The sequence below is a fragment of the Crotalus tigris genome, unplaced genomic scaffold, assembly GCF_016545835.1.
Source record: "Crotalus tigris isolate CLP2741 ecotype Arizona unplaced genomic scaffold, ASM1654583v1 scf7180000017674.1595824, whole genome shotgun sequence".
NCBI classification, from domain to species: Eukaryota; Metazoa; Chordata; class Lepidosauria; order Squamata; family Viperidae; genus Crotalus; species Crotalus tigris.
The window spans coordinates 259,562-265,561 of NW_024096559.1; the positions used below are offsets into that span (position 1 = coordinate 259,562).

The 6,000-nt window shown below is 47.6% G+C and overlaps 1 protein-coding gene across 1 annotated transcript in view; it reads right to left on the reverse strand.

Moving 5' to 3' along the window:
• Window positions 1-5,382, reverse strand: part of FIGNL2 (fidgetin like 2) — a 70,106-nt gene extending 64,724 nt beyond the window's left edge. Inside the window, exon 1 of the mRNA XM_039337308.1 lies at window positions 5,161-5,382. The gene's annotated coding sequence lies outside the window, so the exon portion shown is untranslated. The remainder of the gene's footprint in view (window positions 1-5,160) is intronic.
• Window positions 5,383-6,000: the final 618 nt, after the last annotated feature.

Below are 6,000 nucleotides of genomic sequence, written 5' to 3' on the forward strand. Positions count from 1 at the left end.
GAAGAAGAAAAAAAAAAGCTAGGCTGCCTCTCTATTCTTTTCCAGATGAAATGTAATGCTTTGACAGACTAATTCTGTACTGGCCAGATCCACATGGAAAGCCAAGCAGAGGAACAGAAAACAAATCTCTCCCACAAGAAAGGGGCAGAAAACACAGACAAGAAAGAAAGCAGTTAAGCCTGTGCATCCCTTCTGTCTCTTCCAGGATTTGGGCCAAACTGGCTCTTCAGGCAATGACAGAAGATGCTCTTCAGAAAAAGGACAGGCTGTAAGGAGCTGCTGGGGAGGGGCAGAAAACCGGAGGGCTCCTAGATAAGCCGTTGTTAACACGATCCATATGGTACACAAGTTGCCTTTCTGTTTAACCAAAATGATAATGGGAAAAGGGAAAAATGCAGGGGGGGGAGGGAGCAGGACAGTGGTTGGGGTCTCCAACAGAGAATGGGAGCCAGGACAAAGACTGCTAGTAAAAAATTCTGTAGAGTGGACTTAGAAGTCACACGGAAGGAGCTGCCCTATTCTGTTTGTTTGCAATTTAAGCTGCACAAACAGCAGCTTCCCCCTCCCTTCCCGCTCAATGGAACATCCACTCCCCTCACACTCCCCTCACATATATTTTTTCCTATATTAAAATATCACCAAACGCAAGATTTTTTTTTTTAGGAAATCTTGAAGTGACTTTTTATGAAATGACACCCCTACCGAAAATCACTACAAACTGAGCAAGTTTTGACTGCATGACTACAGTTTTAAAATATCTACATTGTGAGAGGAATTTTTGCCCTTCTGCCCTCAAGGATGTGCACCCGTATGCACACAGACGTGCATGTTTATGTGAGGAGAAAGATAGGGCCTACACATCTTTTCAAGAGATGCAAAGCCTATATTTGTCGCTACTTACAATCAAAGAGCCATACAAAAAAAGGAAGAACATTTTTGTTGCTGAACAAAATATAAGCTCAATACAGTTTAAAGGGTAGTCTGCATTCTATGTATCACTATACTGATCACTGCTGAATTCAGAGCTACTGGCATGTGAAAATGGGGGAAATGCCCCCCCCCATTTAGGCTTTCCCAAAAATGCTTTGGGTTGAAGAAACAAAGGGCCAATTACAGGAAATCCTTTCTGCAAAAACTTTGGGATATATGTTCTTTAAAATATAAATCCTTATAGACCAATTTGTTTTACTAGCCCTTAAGAATTCCTTCCATTTCTCTTTCCAGAAAACTTTTATGTTAGTGTCCTTAAAAGAAAAAAGGGGAAAAAGTCCCTTCAAAACACAATTTTAAGGATGCTTATTCAGTCATAAATTCTACTCAGATCAATGGAAAGTATTTCCAAGTAAGAGTGCCCAAAATTACTTCTGTTTTCAATGAAAAAGGGCCTGTCAATTGAAGATATTTTAGCTTAATATTTTATCTTCAACAATTTGATTTTAAATATGATTGTTATATGTTTAAAGTTTGGGGCTGGGATATAGTTAAAACATTTCAACTTAATACATACAGTAAATGATTTTATTCATCTTCACTATTTTTATATTTACACCACTGTAATATATCAGAAGCAAGCCACTTCAAAAAATAGGCAACTGTGACCTTAACCCAGAGTCTCACTGATTACAATTGGTCCCACCAATAAATCAACTAAAACACTTTTATGGATCAATCTACTAATTAAACCAATTAAAGCTTGCAGCCTAAATTTTAAATATTCAATATTCACAAATCACATAGAAAGCAATCAAAGGAAATTCGTGGAATCTGAATCAGTGTGCTTGCCAAATGAATGGTTCCATAATTTACCAACATTAACAATCCAAGGCACACTCAAATTGCTACAGCTGTTACAACCACATTAGATAGCACTTGTCCAAACAAACTATAAAAGGACCAATTTGCAAATAGAATGAAAGGCACTGAAAACTGAAGTCTTAAGTAACCATTGTTGTGACATATCCTCTAAATTTTTATCCATTATCCATTTTGAAAATAAATCCAAAGAGTGATCCAAATCATGATGTTTTGTTCACCTGGGCATTTCCAGTGCTCCAATACTAGACTTTCTTTAAAATTAATCTTGTTTGATTAGCTTCATGATCACTGTTATTTTAGATTATATCACTATAACTTTATTGTATCACTTTTATTCATTTTGCTGAGGATTAGGCTCTGATTTCAAGAAAATGAGCAAGATGCCAAAAGAGTAAGTGTTCCTTTGCTTGAGAGCAGGGGTGTCAAACTGCCGGTCCATGGGCCAGACACATCACCAGGAAACTGCGCCCACCCCATTGCTGGCAATGGGGAAAAAGCTCCGATATGTCGCGCGGCGTCATTTGATGTCGCGAGTTTGACATGTCTGCTTAGAGAAATACATGTCCAGTAAACACAAAGAAAACCTGGATATTGGTGTTGACTGGAGTCATAATTATCCTTCCCAGAAACAAAGGGAGAACTGCTCTGGAATTATGTGCTATAAGGATGTTGGCAGCAAAAAGAGATAAATCTCTGATTGAGTCTACTGTCCAATCCTCCTTGATTTTCAGAGCAGGCTATATATAGTCCTCGACTTACAACAATTTGTCTAGTGACCATTCAAAGTTACAACAGCACTGAAAAAAGTTACTTATGACTGTGTTTTCACACTTACAACGGTTGCAGCATCCCTTCATATGATAAAAATTCAGATGTTTGGCAACTGACTCATATTTATGAGGGTTGCAGTGTCCCTGAGTCATGTGATGATCACCTTTTGCAACCTTCTGACAAGTAAAGTCAATGGGGAAGCCAGATTCACTTAACAACAGTGTTACTAACAACCATGGTGATCCACTTAACAACTGTGGCCAGAAAGGTCATAAAATAGGGCAAAATTCACTTAACAAATGTCTCACCTAGCAACAGAAATGTTGGGCTCAACTGTGGTTGTAAGTCAAGGACTACCTGTAACCAAATACAAAGTGGCTGAATTTGCTAAAAAAATAAACAAACAAACCACCACCCTCAATTATTCAGTATTCCCCATCTTTTTGGAGAGAAGCAGGAAGGCATGACTAAGACAAGAGGCAGGGAACACCCATGTTAAATAGCGTGGGCCAATCAATGTCACTGTTTTGAGAAGACATATTTTATGCCAAAGGTTGGCTTTCATGCTGCTTCTTTTTCTCACCTCACTAAGAAAGGAAATAGAAATCTGAGTGGATACCATTTAGCTGCTCTCCCCAACAAAGTGCCTGCCACACTGAGTTGCACTGCAACAACTCTGTCTCTAGCCATCATGGGGGAAGATGATGGGGGAAGTACTAGTTCAATGCATCCAGTGGGTGGGTGTCAGATGAAAATTGCTAAGAATACAGGTGTGTTTAGAAACACCAATAATGTTAATCTGCAGTTAGAAGAGGATTCACAGCAAAGTTGAGACATTTTTGCTTAGCACCACAGTACCCTGAAAAGATATAGAGGGACTAAAACAAACCAAGCTTTTCTGGGGGATTCTTCTTACAAGCTCTAATGCTTCAGCTTCATCTCTGTTTTTGTGTCTGATCTTGCAGGCTACAAACCTGATCAAATTTCTGAAGGGTTATGCATGACAGGCGTAATGCCCAATGGAGCCCCATTCCTGGGCAGAATCCAGCAAGGCCCTTCCACACCCCTCCCCTTGCCCGGGAGCTGCATTTCTGGAGCATGCAAAATAACGTCATGGATGATGAGGCAAACGCTGCCTCAAACTGACAAGGCTGGAAGCCGCTCTGCCTGCTCCCTGCAAGTTTGGTTAATTGACAGTTCACTAAACCGACAACCTGAGGGGATTTTTTTTTTTTCAAGGCAATCAATAGGAAACGTATGTGCGGAGAGGGCGCTCCCACTTTTAAACGCCCCTCCCTCCCTCCTCCCCCCCCCCATGCCTGCAAAACAGAGAGCCTGGCCAGGCCATAGAAAAGGCAAGAGCCATTGCCACGCCGAATCAAAATTCCTCAAGAGACGCTGCTCCTCGAGCCCCAGGGGTCACTGAAGAGACAGCCTCAAACAAAGGCCACCGCTTTCTGGTTGCCCCCCGATATATAACCGCATTTAGCCCTTTTTCTCCAATCGCGGGCAAAGGAGCTGCACGCAACGCTGCAAGTCCAACAGCTTTTACCGCCGGCCCCTTTCCAAGCCCCGCTTGGCGTCCAGGCAGCCCCTGCCTGCCTGTGCAACTCCCCGCAAGTAAAACTTTTCCCCGAGGGTGGGATGGACTTCCCACCCCACTTTCCCCCCGCCAAGGCAGGCACCCAACCCCGGAGACCTTCCGAAGCCCCCCCCCATACACGCACTGCCTTTCAAAACACCAGCAGGCAAGTTAATCGCGACCTTTGCTCTCTTGTGTGCAGGATTTACGCCCCAGCGGCAGGCAGGGCCCTCCCTTCAGGAACGAACCCCCAGGCCCGCCCGTGCCAGCGCCGAAGAAAAGCCTTCGGGGAACAAAATAAGGCTCCACGGAGCACAATGGGGATCCCGTGGGGTGCCAGAGGGCTGGGATGCTTTGCGTCACGCACCCGTCCTACCAAATAACGGTTGTGCTTTCCGGGGAGGGGGGGGGGGTGAGGTTTGCCCAGCCCGCTTTCGACACGCACCGGCCCTGCGCGACGGACACGAACGAGCTTCCTACACACAATACCTCCGCTCCTATTTCTCTCCCCTGCCTGCATTCCTCAACGCTGATCTCAGCCCCTCCCCGACCCGAAGGAACCAGCCCCGTGGGCCTTTGGCAGCCGGACCGTCGCCTCCCCTCTCGCGCGTCTCTATCCCCGCTTTCTCACGCGGCGCCCGAACGAAAATCCACCCCCGATCCTCCACCGCAATCGGCTCGTGCCCATTTCAGTTAATCCTTCCAACTGCCCGTGGGATTGGGTCACCGTGGGAGCAGCATCTTGGCACCCACATCCAGCCATCGCGACCATCTTCTCCCACCCGTTGGTTTTGGCCAGTCCAAGCCAGCCCCGCACCCTTTTCCCCCTGGAAACTGCCCAAACGCCTAAGGTCCCGTCCACGGAGGGGGCCTCCTCGTCCGACCGGGCGGGCATCCCGGCATTGCGCGGCCTCCGAGCTGGCGTCCAGTCCACAACTCAGCCCCGCTCCTCGTCCCCGAGACCCCCTGACAGCGCTTCTGCTGCCACTCACCTACTCATCCCTGCCTGTCCCTAGCGGAACCCGGCGCAGCCACCTGGTCCGCGTGGCCGGGGCGCTTCAGCTGCGGAGCCGGGCGCTGCGGCGCTGTGGGCGGCCGCGGGACTCCGCATCCTCTTTGCCACCCGGCTGGGACGGCGCAGCACCCGAGCCGCCGAGATTGCTGCTCCTTCGGCCAGTCAAGCGAGCAGTTCCAGGCTGCGCGCCTCCCCTCTGCTTCCCCTTCCCTCCGCCCTGGATCCTCCCCCTGTCTCCAGCGGCCTGCCCACCTCCCTCCCCTTCTCTCCGGCTCTGCTCTCGGTCTTTCTTGCTGCCGCGCTGACCTTCCCCGCTTTCTACGATAATTCTAAGCCTTTCCAGCGGCCCGCTCCCTGGAGGCGCTGGTTCATCTCCCAGTTCCAGGCCAAGAAATGGATTCTGGAATCCCCCAAAATGCCTCCCAGGTCCATTAGGGAAGAAGAGGCCTTCTGGAAACCATCTGCCGGGGAACTGAGTTAAGTCGGCCTCTCCTAAGGTGAAGAGGCTTGGCCGGACCTAGATGGGAAAGCACACATTCACAATCACGCGTGGGACTTGGCGCAAGCCTCCCACACATGACCAGTGAAGGCCGGATGGCTGCTCCGTGAATGCTGGTTTCTCTCAAGGATCCCCAAGAGTGGGAAACAATGGGGTCTTTTGAATCCACCCCCGCAATTGTTCCAGGATGATCAGAAGCCATGCAAAAAAAATGTCCTTCAAAACTTCTGGCTATTTGGAGCCTAGGCTTTAAAAACAGAGAGAGCACCTTCCCCCAAACCGGGAATTGCTGTCCACTGCTTTTGGCATGGGAATGGG